Source organism: Leopardus geoffroyi, chromosome B4, assembly GCF_018350155.1.
Source record: "Leopardus geoffroyi isolate Oge1 chromosome B4, O.geoffroyi_Oge1_pat1.0, whole genome shotgun sequence".
Classification (NCBI taxonomy): Eukaryota; Metazoa; Chordata; class Mammalia; order Carnivora; family Felidae; genus Leopardus; species Leopardus geoffroyi.
The window spans coordinates 68,035,604-68,058,107 of record NC_059341.1 but is presented as its reverse complement, the minus strand read 5'-3'; the positions used below and the strand labels follow the sequence as shown (position 1 = coordinate 68,058,107).

The window sequence follows — 22,504 nt, the reverse complement described above, 5'->3', positions numbered from 1 at the left end:
GAAAGTTAAAGCTCATGAATTCAGTTTTTGTTATGTGCCCACATGAACCACATGCTCAGCACTCCCCCGACCACCACCCAAGGAGTCGGCATGAGCCTCCCCTACCCCTAAAAAAAATCAGGACAAAGAATATTTTCTAGAAGTGGAGTGAGTAGATACTGAGAGGCCACAATCACAATCAGTGTTTACTAGCTTTACCATCCCCACCACTTAAAGATCATTGATCTCTCAGATACAGAAAAAGCATTCGACAAAGTTCAACATTTATTCATGGTAAAAACTTGGAACAAAAGGGTATAGAAGGAATGTATTCAATATAATAAAGGCCATGTATAACAAGCCTCCAGCTGATATAATCAATGGTGAAAAGTTGAAAGCTTTTCCTCTAAGATCAGGAAAAAAAAAATGCCTGCTCTCAACACTTCGATTCAACATAATTAATACTAGAAGTCCTAACCAGAGCAGTCAGTCAGGCAAGAAAAAGAAATAAAAGGCAGTCAAATCAGGAGTAAGGCGTAAAACTGTTTGCAGATAGCATATTGTTATATATAAAAAAATCCTAAAGATTCCACCAAAAAAACTATTGGAACTAATAAATTCAATAAAATTGTAGAAGACAAAATTAACAGAAAAAAAATCAGTTTTATTTCTATGCAATGACAGTGAATTACCTGAAAAAGAAAGAAAATAATCTCATTTATAATGACATCAGAAAGAAGAAAATATTTAGGTATGAATTTAACCAAGTAAGTGTGAAAGATCTGTATACTAAAAAGTCTAAGACAATGAGGAAAAAAATTGAAGAAAACACAATTAAAAGGAAAGATATCTGATGTTCATGGGTTAGAAAAGTTAATGTTGTTGAAGTGGTGATACTACTCAAATCCATCCTTAGATTCAGTGCATTCCCTATCAAGATTCTAATGGTATTTTTTACAGAAAAAGGGGGGAAAAAACACCAAAATTCATACGGAGCAACAACAATTAAAAAAAAAAAAAAAAAAAAAGACCCTGAATAGCCAAAACAGTCTTGAGAAAGCAAACAAAGCTGGAAGTATCACACCTCCTGATTTCAAACTATATTAATAAAATAGTATGTTACTGGCATTAAAAACAGACACATAGACAAATAAAACAGAATCAAGAGCCCAGGAAAAAAAACCCATACATATACAGTCAATGAATGTTTGACAAGGGAGCCTGGAATACTTAATGGAGAAAAGATAGTCTCTTCAATGAGTGCTGCTAGAAAATTGGATATTCACATGCAAAGTAATGAAAGTGGACCCATACCTTACACCACTCACCAAAATCACCTCAGAGCAGATTGAAGACTTAAGTGTTAGACCTGAAACCATAAAACTCCTAGAAGAAAACATTGGTATCTTTGACATTGGTATTGACAATGATTTTATGGATATGACACCAGAAGCGTAACAATAAAAGCAAAAAGAAACAAGTGGGACTACATCAAACTGAAAAGTTCCAATCAGCTGAAAAGAATCAGCAAAAGGAAAAGGCAGCCTTTCAAAGCATATATCTGATAAAGTGTTAATATCTAAAATATATAAAGAACTACAACTTCAAAGCAAAAATAAAAATAATAATGTGGTATAAAAATTGGCAAAGGACCTGAATAGACACATTTCCCAAGAAGATATACAAATGGCCAACAGGAGCATGAAGGGGTGCTGAACATCATTCGTTATCAGGGAAATGCAAATCAAAACCACAATGAGATGATCACTTCACACTTGGTAGAATGGTTACTATCAAAAAGACAAGGTAAGTGCTGGTGAGGATGTATAGAGTAAAGGAAATCCTTATATGTGCTTGGTGGGAATGTAAAATAGTACAACCACTATGGAAACAGTATGGCATTTCCTCAAAAAATTAAAAACAGAACTACCTTATGATCTCCCAGTTCCTCTTCTGGACATATTTCCAAAGGAAATGTAATCATTATCTGGAAGAGATATGTGCACTTTAATGTTCATTGCAACATTGTTTACAATAGCCAAGACATGGAAACAACCTGTCATTTACATCAACATGAATGACCTTTAAGGGTATTATGCTAAGTGAAATAAGACAGAGAAAGACAAATACTTTATGATCTCAGTTATGTGTGGAATCTAAAAGAAACCAAATTCATAGAAGCAGGGCAGATTGGTGGTTGCCAAGGGTGAGGGAAATGGGTGAAGGTGGTCAAAGGGTACAAACTTCCAGTTATATACAGCATATAATAACATGGTAACCATAGTTAACACTTAGGTAAATACTGTATTGTGTATTTGAAAATTGCTGAGAGTAGGTCTTAAAAGTTCTCACCACGCACACACACATACACACACAGAGTTGTAACTATGTGAGGTGATAGATGTGTTAACAGTATTTTACAATATGTAGGTATATCAAACTAAAAATCACTGGCACACCTGGTGAATTTTATAGCTTTGTTTTCAGTATTTGTTGCTTTCAGAGAAATTCTGCCCCAAATAGCTCATCTATCTTTTACAGTATTTTGATTAAAGGACTGATCACATAGTTTAGTGCCCACTTCTGGAATCTTTTTGTATTTCAGTTAAGTCCTATACCTTAATTAATGGGATAAATATCACAGTTTCCAAATATTGTTCAAACTTTCTGTAAGTAATTGAGCCCATGCCTATCAGATCAATTTAGATTTTTCACCTTAGTTTTCTATCTAGCTTTGCTAATTGGACTCGAAATTATTACTGTATTCCTGTGGCCTTTTAATTCTGTCTCTTCCCCTTATTGACTTGTCTCATAAGCACAGTAATTTAACTTTCCATCGCCTTGAAAGGAAATGAGCTTTTTATGAACAAATGTTTCTTGGAATGTGGTCGACCTTTTATATGAAATACAATAGGGAATAAGATGCAGAGTAAGGCACTGAATTCTTAAGAGAATTCATTTCCCATTTACTTATTTCTTTTGAGTTTGGACATGAAGCTGCTGTGGCATTTACCTCACTCACAGTAGATAACTAAAATTATATAAGTGATATGAATATTTAACTCTCATTTATATCCCATTATATTTAAATCCCATTGTCTCTTTTTCTTCCTATTAGCCAATAAGGTAAATGAAGATGACACAAATAGGGTACACCAGTTCCAAGGCAAAGCAGGAAAATGCTAACCTCAGTAAAATGTTGAGCCTACTTTAGACATACCTTCTTCTAGACTTCACTTGGGTAAAGAAAAGGAATATTCCTTCTCATTTGTGATTTTAAGTACACGTGGCAGAACCTAAAAACAACATGGATCTTCCATGGTGACTCCTGGGGATGAACCACTTTTTATTACAAGCAGTATGAACAGAACATTGAAATAATACTGCACATTGGCAGGGAGAGAGGAGACAGTTTTCAGGTTTAAAAATAACTCTCCCATGTGCATACACACATTTTTTCACTCTTCTTTTCTTTCTCCCTTTTTTTTTTCCATCTTTAATGTTCTATACAAAAATATAGAACCTGTTAAATATCCTATAAAGTAACCCCATTTGCACATTTAATTTGTTTATGCTGAAAGAGAGAACAATCCAGAGAGATATAGTGTGGGTGACTGTGGTTCCATTCCATGCACATATGCCCTAGACTGAGCAGTAAAGTGGGAAATTGCAGTCTGCTGTTTTTTCGTGAGGTCTCAATTCCCGGTGTATCTCACAGTGTGAATATAATGCTGACTTGAGTGTGATTCCTTAATTTAAAGATACATATATTATGTGTAAAATAGCCCTGTAGACAAACCAGCCAGTTTCCCTAGTATTTAACTGGAGAATCGTAATCTGTTCAGTGATGGAAAAAAAGCCTAGCTACCATGGAGCTCTTGAGTGGCAGAATGTAGTATGTCTGCCTCCAAAAGGACACATAAGTACTGTTTACTGTAATTTGAGGGTAAGCCGAAGGATTTTTTAGGGTAATTGTGAGATCTTTGTAATCCAATCATCAGCACTGTATCATCGTCCTCACCATCATCTCTTTTCCCTAATGATTTGGGTATCGGGGTTGTAAGGTTTCTCTTATATTTTCAAAAGAGTTTTGTCTTTTCATGGGTTCTTTTCTGTGTAGCAATTCGATAATAGTCTTCCACAGTCTGAAAAAAGAGACATTTGACCCATCAAATCCAATTCTAGAAATTTATCCTAAAGGAATATTCCTACAAATGGAACAAATAAATGTACAAATATGTTCACTGCAGGGTTTTTTATAAGAATAAAAATAGGAACAAAAGCCTAAATTCCCAACGGTGATGGACTATTTAATAATGCCACCATGGTATAGTGTTGTACTGAGCAGCCATTAATAATAATAACTGAAGTCTATCAAGGGTTTATTGTATTAATGTAGATAATTCTTAACAGCCATAGGATTTTGTAGATCTGTCTTAAAAATGTCTAATATAATGTATTTGTATATATTTAGTTCATGTATGCATGCTTACATTTTTTAATTTATGAATATATTTAGTATATCAGAAAAAAATCTGGAAGAATATAACAAAAATGTAAGTAATGATAGCTGAAGGAGGAGAAAGTGATTTTTAAAAAAAAAATCTTGTATTTTCTAATTTTTCTAAATTGGAGATACTACTTCATTTGGACCATTAATTATAGATTCTCTAACTTTGTGCTGTCAGTAGAGTAACCGCTGACCATGTGACTATTCAAATAAAAAAGTTATTGAAATTAAATAAAATTTAAAATTCAGTTTCTCACTAGGACTTGCTACCTTTCCAGCTCTCATAATGGACACAGCAGATTTCTGTCGTCACACACGGTTCTGTTGGACAGTGCTGCCTGACTTTTGAACTAAAAGTTGTAGTCCAGCAACAATTCCTTGTAGAAACTTTAAAACATTTCCACCCTACTACATACAGCGATGTAATAGCTGCATCTCTCTTACTACATACGTGCAGCAGGCAGTTGAGAATTGTTACAACAGCTGTCTGTTAGAAGAGATTGTGAAATCGGAAGCTGCATTAGGGTTTACTTTCCAGATAGGCTGTGGCGGCTGGTAGCAGCATAACCATGGACTTCTGTAGTTTTTGATCTCTTCTAACATCTGCTATCATACAAATATCAGTTGTCACCATCTTCTTTTTTAATGGATGGAAAGATTGAATCTCAGAAAGGCTGTTCAAAAGGCACAATACGTCTCTTACTCCAGAGGTCTCTTAATTCACAGGAATACTGATGAAGAAATAACTTATTAGTATCAGTGGCTTGCCCTAAGGACAGTAAACACTGAATGAAGGGTTAGAGTTTGTCTCTTCTTGAGTATGTATGTTAGGGTTTTTTTTTGTTTGTTTGTTTTTTCCGTTTTGTTTGTTTTTCTACTGCACCTCCATCTTGGTGGTAAAAATTAGAAAAGTGAGGACATACCATTACATTTCCGTACCTCTTCCACACATTTTAACTCTCACAAGTTGATACTCCAGTAAATGAGAAAAGGACAAGTTTTTTCCCATGCATGTAACTTGATTGCTATAACTATAAATACTGTAAATATTTTTAGCTCACTATTGGCAAAATCATTTGTTTCTCAGTAAAAGCATATATAAGCTTTGTTTATGTGAAAAATTGCAATAAATATGATGGCAAGATGTTTTACCAGGATATACTATAAAATACTGGAAGTTTTTTTTTTTTTTAATTTTTTTAATTTCAGTTAGTTAATTTGATGTCTTAATTTCTGAGAAAAATTGGGGTGTACTTAACCCCCACTGAACATTGTTTCCTCCTTCTAGAAACTACAGCTTTCTTTGAAAGGTAACTTCTGCAGTTTGGTCACATCCTGAGGTACATCCAGGGGTGGCTGACTTCTTGCCTGTTACTTAGCATTCTGCTGCTGGTGGTTGTGCCTCCTGCTTCCTGCAGGACTTAGCTCATGGTCTGAGGTACTTCTTAAGTGCTGGCCTGGTGGGGTCTGCTCACCAGCTTTCCTTGTGGCAGTAGTTAGGGCAGTTCTTGTTAGTACCCTGTGGCTTCATCTCCATTTCTTTTCTTTTGTCTCCTTTCCTCTCTCCCTTTTTTCTTCCTTTTCTTCTCCTATTTTTGTGGCATTATTCCCTACTCTCTACATCTGCTTTACTCCTGCTTTTTCTTTCCACCCAAGGCCAGCATTCTCTGATGAGTTGAGCTAGCCTGTTAGATTCACCTTGAACTTAATGATTACTGAGGTCTGCTTTAGTTTTTTGCCCTCACTTAAAAAGGTGTACATATGAAGGGTATCTGGGTGGTTCAGTCGGTTGAGCATCAGGCTCTTGATTTTGGCCCAGGTCATGAACTCACGGTTCATGGGTTCAAGCCCCGCCTTGGGCTCTGAGCCTATTTAGGATCCTGTTTCTCCCTCTTTCTCTGCCCCTCCCCACCCCCTGCTTGTGCATGCTTGCACTCTCTCAAGTAAATATTAAAAAGTAAATAAATAAAATATGTACATTTGAGATAGCCTAAAAAAATCCGTTTAATTATCCTCATTAATCACTTCAGTGTTAGAATTTTTAATCAGTCTCAAATATGGTCTGGGTTTAGCCACTCCGACATCCAGGCTAAATCATCTCAGCAGGACAAATTATTTTTGTAGACCTGAAGGTTAATTTTATCCTTTCTTGAAATTCTTTTCTTACATCAAGCACATCTTTTCCTTATTAGTAGCTTACTTATCTGAATATTGATTATGGATCAGAGAAAAAACTCAACCAAAAATATTACCGCTGTCATCTATCTACTTTTATTCATCACATTTGTGAATGTTCTGTTAATCAGATTCAACATGTGGATAACCAGTATTTGGTGAATTAAAATAGAAGAAAGTAAAGCAAAATAAAAATTTAATTCAGAAGCTCTGATGGCCATATTTTTTTCACCGGTAACAACTGCGGATACTTCAAGACTTTCAGTCCTTCATTTTCAGTTTAGTTATTAAGAGTTGCTAGTGTTTGCAAAGACCTAGTATATAGCTAGAATGCTGATAGGGCTGTGTTTACTACTTGCTTGCAAAAACATTTATTGAAATGTACTAAATATTTACTATAATGTACTAATGGTCTACCAAACTTACTAAAATGTTTAAAAGTATATTGCCATTTGAAATATTGTACATCTGAAATATTGTACATTTCACAATTTTTTCAACATTTATGTTACTCCCTACTAACACGTTAGTTGTAAAAATTAATTTATTGTTTAAGAAAAAGAATGGGTTTACTTTTCAGTTCCATATTGTGAGTTTAAAAATTGAAACTTCAAATTATGAACAGAATCTGAAGATACTTTGGGGGCTTTAATAAATTGCAGAAAATATATTTCTTTACAACTTATTTAATAAATGACTTGAAAATGAAGTATTTAAAACCAAGTCTAGGATTCTTTCCAGACAAACACTCTTCACTCCCCAAAAAGCACATATTAGTTTATTACACAAAAGTTCAGTTTTCCATGTTGAAATATGACTTCATTTAAATTAAACTTACATTTTCTTTTTCTTAGAAAGAGTGGGGAAAATTTCAAAAAAATGTATTATATTCTATAAAATAGACATAGATAAATTATTGGAAAAAAAAACTATCCACTTAAAATTACACTAAACATTTTTCTAGAAAATTGGACAACCTAATTTAAATGACAATATGGTTTTGCATTCTTATTCTTGATAACTGTCATTGGTTCCTCTCATTTACTATTTGTGGACTGTCTTTCTCAGTAGAAGACATGCAAAGACTCCATTATTGTGCTTTTCATCTCAGTAATATGGACATGTCTTAATTGAATTTACAGTAACTTGAATCAGATTGTAGTATCAAAATTAAAATCTGATTAAATTTTTAAATTTTATATTTTGATTTTGAGGTTTGGTAAATTATCAGTGTAAATGCCAGAATTTGCATTCCTTTTTCTTTGCTAATATGACATTGTTGCTCTATGACTTTGGATGATTTTACCCCTCTGCTTTTCGTCATATGTCTGTATCCTCATTTGAAGAGAAATTTTTATCCCCTCCTTCGGAGAGAGCTTTTCTGTCACCAGTTTGGGACAAATATATTTCTTGTGTGTTTTTAAAGAAAATTAGGTCAGTATTAATTTCCCACGATAATATTTACATTTATAAATTTCTGTTTTCTGTGGTGGAGGTGAAAGGCAGATTCATGAGAAATAAGTTTATTGTTTAATGTCAGTAAACAAGTAAATTTGTCAGTAAAAACAAGAAAGTAATGAAAATTAAAATTAAGACAGCAATAGAAAAAAAAGTTGTCTTTCTCTTTACAGAAGTTTAAGTCTCAACAGTACTATAGATCAAGTCAGTGATAAAGTCGTATGTAGTCCAGTGCTCATCCAGTGAAATCTGCTACAGTGTGGTACAATCATGGGTCCTGTAGCCAAGCCAAATTGTTTTGTAGGTCTCTTTGGGAAGTAAAGACATGCATGAGCCAGCATATCTGTCTCTGTGACTCAAACAAATGAAAGGCTGAATAATGGTGGCCTTGCCAACCTGCTGCAAAACATGCAGATTAATGAAATAGACACTGGTAAGAGACAGCCTTATTAATTACAGAAGTGTAACCATGGCCTTCTGTCAGTTCAGGCTCTTTTTATTACTTATAGTATAAATCACTATGTGGAGTACAAGTGGAATATAAACTGTAATGCGGTGCATGCTCTTTGGTGATTTGCAAACTTTTGAGGACAGAATTTACCTAATATCTAACAATTTACCTCTTTTCCACAGGACAGTAGAATTAATGTACGAATTAGCAGACTTGAGTAATCCTACTAGCAAACCCATATTCATTATTGAGATAAACAGATTTCCCAAGATAAGGATTATTTTCCTCCTGTGGTATCTACAAACTTATTAAAAGCAAAACAAACCCAGACCCATAGACTGTTAATGATTTTGATTAGACCACTTATAAAAATGGTCATTTCACAATAAAGGAGAGAGATGTTCTCAACTGAATATCTAGAAAGGCTGTACGTAAATGTCTAGCCCGTATAGATTTAGTCAGTCGTGTGATTTAGGGAATGAGCCCTGATCTGAGCCCATCCCTGCCACTAACTTCAGGCAAGTTCTTAACCTCTCTGAGTTTCTAATATGTAGAATTGCTCTAATACATACTCTTAAGGAGTTTTGGTGGTAAAATAGACCTGTAGAAGATGATACCTATTATTTCCAAGTTCTTGTCTTAATCCTCACTACAGAACTCGTGAAGCAACATATTTTCATTGCTCCTATAATTCATTAACTGAAGAGGCAGTAGGGCTGAAAAAATATAGAGGTTTTTGCATGCTTTCTTAAAATAAGTTATAAACAAGAGTGACACATTTATTACTTAATGACTGGGGTTATTTTACAGATTGTAGAGTTCCTACTCACCTGAGCAATTTTAAGTGAATTTACTATGTAGAAACAATACGTTGGCCACAAAAAAGTGGGAAGTGGAGGTTGATAAAGATATGAAGAATTATCCTTATTTCTCAGCTGAAATAATCATATGGGGTTTTTGTAACATGTGGAATAAGAACAAATGAGGTTTTAGACAAAATAAAATGCCATACACCACTAAAGCATAAACTCTGCCTCACTTCAAGAGGACAGTAGTGTATGAGTACCCTACATAGATTTACACTGGAATCATTTAAAAATATAGAGTAACTTGTTAGAGTGTAAGACTGTCCATACTTGTGTTACTGTACCTTAGGATTTCTCATTTAATGTAAATCTCAATGCAAACACATGAAATGCTGAGAGAAATTTATAACATCCTGAGAGAATAAAGCAATAATTTAGAAATACATAATGAAAAATTTAGCAACAGATAGGAGGTTGAGAATTCAAATTTGGTTCCGAATTGGTGGTATATAAATGATCCACAGAAAGGAGAATAGGCCTTTTTAGCACTTTAGAATGAAGTGTGTGGTATGATAACATGCACAGACATCTGGTTTGCTTTTAGCAAAAATAAGAGCACTCCCTTCATCTGGTGTATGTTTGTACATACTTCAAAAACCAGAGTATCACAGCTAAGTTATGTTACTCAGTTTTCATTTTAATTAATCCCTATTTGTGCTTTTGAAAAGTAAACATTTTAAACTATTTAGAAAAAAAATATGTCAGTATTTATGGTATTGGAAATCCTGGAATAATTTTAATTTTTTTTTTTTTTTTTTTTTTTTTTTTTTTAGATAGAAGCAGATCAGAACTGTATGAGTCAGGATTTAAATTTAAGTCTCATCAGTTATTAGTATCATAAAATTTTGATTCCAGGAATTCTAAATAGAAAAAAAAAATACTGTACCTTCAAGAGGCTCTCTATGATGACTAACTTCTGTGCTGGGATGTTCTGTAAACATCATCCTAAGTGTGAGCAAAGAATGATCTCCAACAGTTAGTTCCGTGTCCTCTAGCAATTCTGTGCTGTCTGGGAAAGGGGAAATATCCAAAAACAGGGTAAGTTTTGCACATCTTCACGAATTACAAGTACCTTAGTAAGCCATATGTTTTAAGTAAAAACAAAAAAAAACAAAAAACAAACAAAAAAAAAAACCTAGAATGGTTAAATACATAAGCATTTTCTCCCATGAATTGGACAAGCAGCAGCACTTGGGCTTTGAGGCAGCTGGGCTGGATGGCTCTGTGACTTCCCCAAAACAACATGGGTATTACAGGGGTTTTTGCTAAATCAACCCAATCAGTTCATCACTGGATACCGGCCAGATCAGGCCAATAGAATTTCTAAGCATTCTGTCACAAGACTGTGAGTGGGGCACGAATATAGAGTACAAAGAGGAGCAAACTAGTTTGGGGAGGTTCCTGAAGTTAGAAGGAATAGAGTTGTTGATCACCCATCTTTTCACACCACTGCCTTCCAGCTTCTGCCTTATTTAATCAGTAAGGGGAAGGAGCAACAGACGGGCCTCTTCTAGGGACAAGAATAAATACTATTTCTTGGCTCCAAATATATGCTCTTTCCTCTCTAAACGAGTGTGTCTTCTTCTAAACTTCTGTGTCTTCCTTGCCAAGTAGAAAGAACTTCTAGAAATAAAAAAATAAAAAGATTTAGTTTCAAGCGTAACAATGGGCTTCTCAACAGAATCATAGGTTATTTTCTGAGGAAACTGGGATAAGTAACCAGGGCCTCAGCTATTGTTTTCTTGGTGACCTCATCCAACACTCCAGCCTTTGTGACCTGCTCTTACAACCTCACATACCCCACTCCTGTCAGTATGCCCTGAGTGGTCAGCAAGGGGTTTCATTAGCATGGAGGTGCTCATTCTTTGCTTTCTGTCTGCATTGGAGGTAGACGCCACAGTGACAATATGGGCTCGTGCAAGAGAAAGCATAGGTTAGGACAGTAATTCCCCAAATCAATGATGTTTTCTAGCAAGAGCCCCATGATCCAAAACATTGATTTATTAAGTTCCCTAGGCTGGGGATCAGATTAGGGCATTCATCTGTATCCTCATGTGATTTAATAAAAATGACACATTGGCAGGCTTACCAGGAGTGAGCACAGAACATTCTTTGTGGATAATGGCATACATGAGTGCCTCCTTGCAAGGCAGTAATAATGTCTGAGGCCACCCTATTTTGGAAGACAGCTTTTCTCATTAAAGAAATTTCAGTGTTGAATAAGGATAGGATTTGTTAGCTATCATTTAAGGCTTGGTGGATAAACATAATGGCTTCTATGTGTGCTATAATATCCAAAATGCCAGTGAAGGGGACAAAGACAGTGGCCAAATAATTGTAGCAGTGGAATACAAAATGTGCCCATCTCACCTTGAGGAGAGGGTGATCGGTAGTTGTTACCATGAGGCAAATTCTCCCCTGTGCAGGGAAAACCCATAATGCAGTGACCCAGCCACCCAGGTGGAAGCCATGACCAGAGATTGGTGCCACATGGCAATGGGTCCCATTTGGGGCCATCCAGTAAATACCTGGGTGGCAAGATGGGTCGGTGTCATTGAAACACTGAAATTTCTCTAATGAGAAAATAGGACAGAATGACAACATAGCTGCAGTGATATCCATCGTATATTCCTGGTATAACCGGGTTGGTTCTGTTTAGAGTGGTTATTCCATTCCCATCATAGGGTTGCCCAGGTGCTCAAATGTCCATAACCCAGGATAAGCCACATAAACCCATCCCAAGTCAGAGTGTAGCCATCCATAACTCCACTAGTGGTATTTTTAGGATCGTTCTAGTCAGCAGTTTGACTGAAAAAGAATACCCAAGCCTCATGTTGTTGATAGTGTGTGCCACAGGCCAGGTCTCAGGATCAATATTGGTAATATTAGATGAATTAAAAATATTAGTCTGAGCTTGTTCTTCCATAATGTACTATTTTAGGGCTTTTCAGTCCCCTTACAGGAGTTGTAATGCCCAGCATGGCAATCATGATGAGCTAGAGAAGGGCAGCCCACACACTCAAGAGTTGGATTGATTTCTTTGTCAGACAAATGAGTGGGCTCACTACAGAAAGGTATTTCCATTAGGTGCCCATTCCATGACCAGGACCACAGGAGCAGCAGAATTTTAAGGCCATAAAGACAGATATTTAATAGGAACTTATACGGGGAGTTCTTCCTCTTCATTTATGGCCTTTTCCCTAGATGTTGATGTGGCTTCAGCTTTAGGAGTTTGACCAGTCCCTGAGCACTATACATGTTGCCTGGGGGAGGCAGCACGGTCAGGCATGAGATGGAGGAGGGGTGGGGTATGCCAGACCAGCACCCCCACCTTCTACTGTGGGAAGAGGTCATCAAGATGTGACGGTCCTTGGACCCAGGATCTGGACACTGGCACCTGGAGGCTCTCCACCTGCTCCCCGGTGCTTAGAATGTGCATTCTGCTTGCCTTTCCCACTCTCAGAAGCTGCCCCAAGGATACACTCTTGAGATAGAAATGTGGTATTGAGGCTGTCTGGACTGGGTACATGACTGAACCCAGTTAAGGCCTCTGTATAAGTTTTCAAGATTGTGGTGGGCATGTGTGGAAAACCAGTCATCTGGCAGCCACCCAAGACAGGCCCCGTAAGTTCCCATGTTCACTAAAACAGCCACCTACCAATTTGGAATGGTCTGCCTCTGTCTGTTGACTCTCCTGCTCTCTACATATGGAGCGCAGTTTCACATTACACCCAGGAAGCCCTACAACAATTTGTAAAGATGCTCTTTTTGTTATTTATATTCCCCTGTAAGTCTGCTCTTTAAGTTTATTTTAATCGATTCTAGAGCTCTCCGTAGAGAGGAGAGTTTAGTTGGCTTTGAGCCTATGAGTCAGGTTAGTGCTCTGTATCCCCCTTAAGGGACACCACACTTCTGAGATTTCTTTTTTAACAGGCCGACTGCCCTTCTGTCAGGCCACCTCTGGAGGTTTCTTCCTAACTAAATGCAATTTTATGATTTTTATATTTTGTGAATTTCACTCTTAGTGACAAGTTATTTAGCTGCAAAAGTGCTATACTAGACAAAGGACTTTAGCTATAGAGAATGAAAATACTTTTTTATGTATTTTATGTAGGGGAAGAAATGTGAAATGGTAAGTGTTGAGTAAGGGTTGATGTTTTGCCCTGTATGCAGACGGAATAACCACGTAGGAATTTCTGTAATGGTTTATTTGGGATCCTGAGTATGTGTGAGAATGAAATATAGAGCTTTTATGCTGAGTTAATTATACTCTAAAAATGCTTAGCATTAACTTTTATCAAGTTTTCATTTTCATAAGGTGTTTGTAATGATTAATATGAGCAAAGTGTATATGGACACCTCTTAGCATATAGTAATTACTCTACAGATGGTATTTCTGCATTCCTCTTCCATCAGTACAGAGTTCTGCCGTCAGTTCCAACTCTCAAATCGAGTTTCACACGCTCAATAAATTTTAGCCATTACCCTTGTTTTTCTATCCTGTATTTTCTTATAAAGCAGCCTTTGGTTTTCATCATAAGAAACAAAAAGTGAAAGGGGTATTTTAGGAATATAATTCTACACACATAAAGGACAATAGAGAATTAAGACAATGCAGCCAATTCAAACAAAAACATTTAACTCAAACTATTTCCCAGTTCTCCTGGTTTTTCACAATTAGCAAGATAATTCAATGCTTCTGTGTAGTAGCTGAGAATTAACATGAATGTCTTTCATGTAGTACTCCCTCAACAAATGTATGTGGACTCATTGGTAATTGCTTTCCTTCTTGAAGTCATACATCACGTGTACACATAGAATTTCTTTTTTTGTCACGTGTGAAAGGTCCTGCAGTTACACTGAAAATTGAGTAAGTATGTCCTGGTGTTGCATGCATGCGCTTGAAATGAACCAAGGGTAGTTTTTAGGGGTTTCCGTTTGAACATCAAAGGACATGGTGCTCTCATCAAGTCAGCAGCCTAATTTACTATTAATAATACATTGGTGTGGCAGGCTTCTCTTTGCAGTCTTTTTTGCTCAAGGCTGTTAACAGCTCAACTTGTTCCTCTACTGTTAAAAAATTGATCAGCTTTCTTTCCCAGACATTTGGAAAAGGAAAAATAAGATGTATTCATACTCTTTCGAAAGTCTGTATTCACTTCAACCCTTCCTTCTCCAGAAACGGTTTGAGGGCTTAATTAAACATATAGAGAGGAAATAGATACAATACACTTTAAGGTTAGTGATTTAGGGGCGCCTGGGTGGCGCAGTCGGTTAAGCGTCCGACTTCAGCCAGGTCACGATCTCGCGGTCCGCGAGTTCGAGCCCCGCATCGGGCTCTGGGCTGATGGCTCAGAGCCTGGAGCCTGTTTCCAATTCTGTGTCTCCCTCTCTCTCTGCCCCTCCCCCATTCATGCTCTGTCTCTCTCTGTCCCAAAAATAAATAAAAACGTTGAAAAAAAAAATTAAGGTTAGTGATTTAATGGGGGCACCTGGGTGGCTCAGACAGTTTAGCGTTCAACTCTTGACATCTGCTCAGGTCATGATCTCACAGTTTGTGGGTTCGAGCCCCACATCGGGCTCTGCACTGACAGTTTGGAACCAGCTTGGGATATTCTTTCTCTCTCTCTCTCTCTCTCTCTCTCCCTCTCTCTCTCCCTCTCTCCCTCCCCCCTCCCTCCCCTCCCCCTGCCCTCCCCCCACACACACTGTTCTCTCTTTCTCTCTCAAACTTTAAAAAGCATTTTTTTTTAAGTTAGTGATACAAGAAACAGAACAAAGTAGGAAAAGATAAGATGACTCAGGCACAAGGAACTTGAATCTAGTAGTGTCTATATGAACTAGGTCACAAAGCCTTTTTGAAAGTGGTCACAGCACCCCTTACATTAGTATTTCTTGAACTGACTCAGAGCCCTGGCTAGGGGTGGCTGGATGGGGCTGAGTGGGTAGGGGCGAGCAGAGGGCATGGATACGTGGGAGTATTGCATTTGTTACAGTCTCCGAATGATTCTTAGTCATACTAAAGTTTGAGAATCCTGTTGCTCCTAAAGTTTTTGCAGCCAGTGAAAAAAGGCAGACATGTCATGTTACATGAGTCACAGCTTCCCTAAGAAAAAAACTAATCAGTTGCCTCAGAGAAGCAAAAGAATTCCTCCTTACTAAGACCAGAGAGAATTCCTTTCTGGGTGCTTTGGTGGTAATGTAATACCCATCCATATTAATCTACCATTTCATAGTAAGTTAGTTATAATAATCTAAACTCATTAGTATTGGTTTTGATATCTACAACAGTTAAGTAATGCCATACAATTTCTTCATCTATCACAGGAGACAGGGCAAAAAGAATTATCTTTATACTTCTTATCTCTAGATGATGCAATCAAGTGGGTTACTTTGGCAACTTGCCCAGGGTAGCGTTCTATTTCCCTGCTTATTCTTGTTCTGCAAGCCCCCTCTTTGCTTCAGGAGATGAAATCATCATTTTAGAGAGTCAGAGAATGAGCATATTTGGGAAATTCAAGTATGATCAGTCTGTGTGAAACCTGAGCAATTCTGTTGACCTTTATGGCATCCTTCCCTTCGCTGTGCTCTCTTGTCCTCATGCGTGCCAGTGGATGGAGCTCCTTTTCCACTATCGTGGATCCCCTGCATCAAAGGCAGACCCTGAATATAGTCACAAATCATTGCCATCTCCTATGAAATCGAAATCTAGAGTTTCCTTCCTGGCCATAACCTCCATCTCTGCCACTACAGGTTTTCTAGTCAGTGAACCGAGCAGGTATTTGTCATCCTGATGTTAACTTACAGTCCCTCAAGTCCTTTCCAGTTCTTTTTGTGCCTGATCCTTGGGCTGGTTTTAAATACTCTCCCTGACTAAACCCTGTGTAACTAGCAGCTTAAAGTGCTTGCACGTTTGTATTTTTTTCAATTCTGGAATATGAGCAGTAGTGATATAGTCAGTTGGAATCACTGATAGACTGTTGAGACTGTTAAGTGGAGTTAATCACTGTCTTGATGTTCCAGTAACACTTTACTCTTACTAGTCTCATAGAACTTGGCTCATTGAGGTGTAATTTTTTTGTGGATGGTGGTCTCCTTCAGTGCAGGTAGACACCCCACCCTCCCTAGATAGTCCCAGATATTATTTGTCTTTTTATCTCCTACTGCATCTGGCACATAGGCCCCAAATGAATGCATTTTAATTGAATATAATTGAGATATTTGGCCAGTATATACTAATTTTTCCATTAAAATACATATTACTATTATCGTGTCTAAATATATAGTTTTAAGTTTATTTATTTTGAGAGAGAGTGAGTGAGCAGGGGGAGGGGGACAGAGAGAGCGGGAGACAGAGAATCCCAAACAGGCTTCCTACTGTCAGTACAGAGCCCCATACAGGGCTAGAACTTACAACTCAAACTCACAAACTGAAATCATGACCTAAACTAAAATCAAGAGTCGGACGCTTAACCCACTGAGGTATCCAGGTACCCCTAAATATTTTTTGAATTGAGAAAGTAAACCAGGTATTTATTAGCAATCAGTGTATTAGTTGTAGTGTTTTGAGCACCAAGAAATAAAAGGCATGGATTATTTCATTTAAGAAAATACTAAGTTTGGCACCAAAGAAAACCGTCTTTTTCTAAAGAAAAACACAGATGTATTAGTTGCTCGTGATTATTATTTCATGTTTATTTTACTTAATAGTATTGAATTTAGCTCACAGAACTGGAGGTTTATGGTGCCTGAATACAATATATGACATATTCAGTGTACTAAAATTTAACACTTTAAACAAAACTTTTATTATTTTTTTCTCTCAGTGTTTATTTATTTTTGAGAGAGAGAGAAAGAGACAGAGTGTGAGCAGAGTAGGGGCAGAGAGAGAGGAAGACACAGAAATCCAAAGCAGGCTCCAGGCTCTGAGCTGTCAGCACAGAGCCCGCCGTGGAGCTTGAACCCACAGACTGTGAGATCATGACCCAAGTCGAAGTTGGACGCTTAACTGACTGAGCCACCCAGGTGCCCCTAAACAAAACTTTTAAGTCACAAATGCTTATTATAGAAAATTGGAAACATATAAGGAAGAAAAGGCACCTAAAATCTCACCCCCTGATAATAGTATATGTTAACATTTTGGTGTATTCATTTGTCTTACTTTTCTATAATTTTTCAATAGTTGACTTTCTAGCCTCTAAATAATTTTGCATCTTGCTTTTCACTTCATCTTATGCTCTTGGTCTGTTTTCCCAGTCTTTATTCCACAGAGATTCAGAGTTATAAATAATGTGCATAAAACTACAGATCTTTGCATAATCACAGTTTTGTGTGGCCATGCTCTAAAATGTTGCTTTTATAGAGATTAAAAGTTCTTGCAAACTTTTACTTACAAACCTTGGAATCCATTGCAGCTTAAGATAAAGTACTGTTTTGGGGTACGTGGGTGGCTCAGTCAGTTAAGCGTCCGACTTCAGCTCAGGTCATGATCTCGCGGTTTGTGGGTTCAAGCCCCATGTTGGACTCTGTGCTGACAGCCCAGAACCTGGGGCCTGCTTCAGATTCTGTGTCTTCTCCTCTCTCTGCCCCACCCCTGCTTGTGCTGTCTCTCTCTCTCTGTGTCCCTCAAAAATGAATAAATGTTAAACAAAAAAAAAAGTTAAAGTACTGTTTTGTTCCTTTTTGATAGTGCGAAGAGCAGTGTTTTTCATAAAGTAAATGCTATGGCCTGCCCTTTTTTCTCATTCAGACTCAAGCCTCCTGAGAGGAATGTTAAGTAGACCATTACCTTCTCTCCTCTTGTTACTTTAATGAGGTGTTAGATGAGCACAATTTGGAAATAAGAAGTGATGGAAAGACTAGTTTGTATCAATGTTTGAGTTGAAAAAGCTCATAAATCACATACAGTCCATTTTTAATATTCTCTTCCCTAGCCTTGAGGGTACATAGGAACTCAGTACTGGCCAGTAAGGTAGGAAAGATTGTAGCTGAATCAGGAAAGCATGCTGTGGAGGAATGTGTTGAAACTAAACCATTCAAGGCGCAATCTTCTTTTTTTTTTTTTTTTTTTAATTTTTTTTTTCAACGTTTATTTATTTTTGGGACAGAGAGAGACAGAGCATGAACGGGGGAGGGGCAGAGAGAGAGGGAGACACAGAATCAGAAACAGGCTCCAGGCTCTGAGCCATCAGCCCAGAGCCCGACGCGGGGCTCGAACTCACGGACCGAGAGATCGTGACCTGGCTGAAGTCGGACGCTTAACCGACTGCGCCACCCAGGCGCCCCTCAAGGCGCAATCTTCTAACCTTCCCCTCACCTTACCCCAAGGACTTTTTTTTTATTTCTTTAAACCCTCTGGATTTTTAAAATGCTTTATTATGAACATGAATTATTATAATTATTTAAGAGATTAAAATTTAGTTGTAGATATACTAAAAGCCACTGAACTATATACTTTTAAAAGATTGTGATTTTTATGAATTATATCTCAATATAAATCTTAAAGCAAAAAAAAAAAAGGCAATAAAAGGCCACTCCATCCATTCACTCGTTTAAATAAGCACTTAATCAGTGTCTCAAAGGAAATAGCCATAAGCCTGTTTTGGCAGTTGCAGAGGTGTAAATCACATGCAAACTGTTCTTTGGGGAGTTTTTAGTCTAATAGAGGAAATAAAATGTGCATTTAAGTAAGTCTCATAGCAGAAGGAACGTTGTGCATTGTAAGAGAAGTGCTGACAAGTTGCTGAGGAAAAGCAGAAGATTAATAACAAATTATTGTAGAATTGATCAGGTAGGTTGGTAGATTTGACGGTGGCAAAATAAGGGAGTAGCTCCCTGATTGCTTACAGTTTCTCAGTGAATATTAGGCAAGATTTCACCTGAGGCTGGATAGATTGGGACAGTAGAAGGAAAGGAGGTGCTATGGTTGTCTCCTGCAGAGCTGTTGCCTGTGTGTCTTAGGGGTTTCCAGGTGAGTGCAATTTGTGTGTTTGTCTTTCAGCTGCTAGGTGGAAATGCAGAGTGGAAGAGTAACTGGGTATAAGTGGGCAGAGTTGGCATTTATGGCATGAATATGACAAAGGGGGGTCAAGCCAGAGAATTTGAGAATGGTGAAAAGAACATGACTGTAATAATGATTTGGGAAAGTATATTTTCAAGGCAGTGTCAACATTGCCTGGGATCTTAGTGAAAATGCAGCTTCTCAGTCCTAGACCTGCTGAATCAGAAACTCAGAGTGGGACCCAGCAGTCTGTTTTTACAGGTCCATCAGGTGATTCTGTAGCACATCAGTACCTGAGAAGCACTGGGGATTGGGAAATCGAAACGGATGGAGGCAGTATGTACAGTTATGGGAAAAGGGCAGAAATGGGTGATGATGGATAACTAAAAAGAGGAAAGTGTATATACGGCTCAATGTATATACATGAAATTCTTCCATGAAAGTGGAAAAATTCAAGTGACCCGTGAGGGTGAGGAGTGCTGGTCAGAGACTAGGATACTTGAAGGATTTCAGAAGTGGAGCTGTTAGGAAACAATATCTGGATGGTCCTTGTCAAGGCTATTCTCACGAAGAATCACAACACAGACTAGAAGTGGAGAAGAAAACTGTCAGGCAGGTGCGGGAGTCAGCATTGAATGAGGAGTGACCAGCAAAGTAGGTGGCATTAAAGAAGGAAGGTTAGAGGATAGTTGAGCTCACTTCTTTCCCCTTATCCTCTTCAGCATCTCACGCCTCCTCCAGTATATAGGAGTGAGACAAAACAAGCTGTAAAAAGTGATCCCCCTAGTTTACAGGGCACAGGGAGAGGGGATGAGAGGAAGATTGAGTAAATGAGTGAATGTACAGGTTAGTGTGGAAGTAAATGACCAGGTGGAAACAGGTGACCTGAAAGTCTTGGACTCTTGCACGATGGTAAAATGAGCAGGTATGTGAGACATGATGGAACAAGGTGAAAGCCCTTGTTCCTGATGTGATTAGGGTCAGCACTTGATTGGTTAACTGAGAAAGACAGTTAATCAAAGACAGGTCCCAAGGCTCGGACCTTCCCAACCCTGTCAGACCAGCAAGACAGAAATGACAACTGGTTCAGGACTCTTGCCAGCCTCTAGAGAAATCCTGGAATAGGCAGCTCTTAGACATTAATGCCCTGCACAGATCGAGAATATCATGGTCTCGAAGATTCTCAAACCAATGGATTTCTCTTCCACCAACATGTTCTCAACCTCAGCCACGAAGTGACCGAGCCGCGCGTACTAAGGGTTTGAATCAAAGAGATGTACAGGGTATTAAACATATACCAAGGGAACAGTGAACTTGGATACAAGGTCAAGATCAGCAACAAGTTCTACAGTTCAGTGCTGACATCAGATACAAGCTTCAAGGATTGTATCATTTCTTAATCAAAGAAATGATGCATATATATCTTCAGTATTTTATTTTTAGTTGTACAGTAATTATATCCACTGCTTGAACTTCCACATTGTTTTTCTTGCATAAATCACACTCAATATTATCATCTGTGAATTCCAGCTTTAGTTTCTTTCAAATAGAACAAGAACTGAAAGATACTTGAGAAGAAACCAAAGGGCAAAATCTTCCAGACTTTAACATTTTATCCCCAGTTGTTCACAGTTGTGTGGCCCATACAGTTTTTGAGTTTTTGTTTTGTTTTGTTTTGTTTTGTTTTAATGAGTCACCTTTATTCACCCTTTCCAAAGCATATAGTTTTGTCTTTAATGCAGCCTTTTTTTTTTATCATCTTATGTTCTATTGCTTTTTGTATTATTTGATTACATAACTATAATGATGAGCATAAACAGGATGGGGAGGGGGGAGAAACACCTGATTTAATATACATACAGTTCAACAGATGGGAGATGCAAGCCTGTATGAAGTCCCAAATGTTCATTTTCCTGTTGGCATATGTTTTATGGAAAGAATTAACAGGTTAATCTGGCAAGTTGGTGAATTGCAAGTCAAATTAGAGAGCTTCTATCATTGTTCTTAGTGTTGCTTAGCTTAGAGCAAGGTCAGTGATCTGGCTGAGTTGGGTGGGTGAGACGTGAGGACATCTCTCTTGAGGTTTCCAGAGGTTTGAAGCCAGGTTAAAGGGACTGGTCTCTGAGGCAGAGAGGAGGTCACACTGGGAACACTGAAGGTCTGTAGAATCTCTTTTAATTTCCTTTGGCACATTTTAATTTGTTCTTCACCAAACACTAATGAAATCATTTAAATTATGAAAATTGTCTTGTAAAATAATAAATGTGATTAATAATGATGCTTTCTGAGGATTACTATATTTGGATTATTTTTTGATTTAAACCTAGTATAAGTAGTGTGTTAGCTCAAAATATATGCATGATATACATGAAATCCTAATTTCTGCCTTTCTAACATATATTTTGCATTACAGCTTGCACCTGATAATGCAGAAAGCAATTTTTTTTTACTGTTTAAAATACATAAAATTGGTTTAAACATCTTGATCATTTTTTTTTAAAGTTTGTTTTGAGAGAGGCGGGGAGAGAGCATGAGCCAGGGAGGGGCAGAGAGAGAGGGAGAGAGAGAATCTCAAGCAGGCTCTGCACTGTCAGCACTGAGCCCAGCACAGGGCTCAATCTCACAAACCATGAGATCATGACCTGAGCTGAAATCAAGAGCTGGACACTCAACCGAACTACCCATCAAGGTCCCCAAAAAACTTAGTCATTTTTTAAATAATTTTTAAGATTTTCGTATTTGGGTGAAACATTTTTTCTTAAATCTATTGATGTTTTTTTCATAGTTATCCATGCTTTTGATTGTATAAACACCACCCCAGTGGGAAAATACAATTTTTTCACTTAAAAAACCATCTTTTATTAGAATGACATTTAAAATTCTGTAGTCAGTGTACTTTACCATATGCACAAATAAATGTATTTATGATAATAGGAACTAAAAGAGACAAACAATTTAACTTGGATAATGGGAATCTTTTAGGGCTTATAGTCAGTCAGCTATGCTCTATAAGTTCTCATCTTCTCATTTAACTTGGTCTTTATACCAAGTATGAAAGTAACCCA

At 37.5% G+C, this 22,504-nt stretch overlaps 1 protein-coding gene and 1 long non-coding RNA gene across 2 annotated transcripts in view; one reads left to right on the top strand and one right to left on the bottom strand.

The window, feature by feature from the left end:
- The window catches only part of SLC2A13 (solute carrier family 2 member 13), a 381,073-nt gene that overhangs the window by 215,221 nt on the left and 143,348 nt on the right, over positions 1-22,504 (top strand). The window lies entirely within an intron of this gene.
- Positions 8,987-20,572, bottom strand: LOC123591224. Its single transcript, XR_006709172.1, has 3 exons — positions 20,464-20,572; positions 15,289-15,293; positions 8,987-8,998 (listed from the first exon to the last, which is right to left on the bottom strand). It is a non-coding gene; the product is annotated as an uncharacterized LOC123591224 (long non-coding RNA).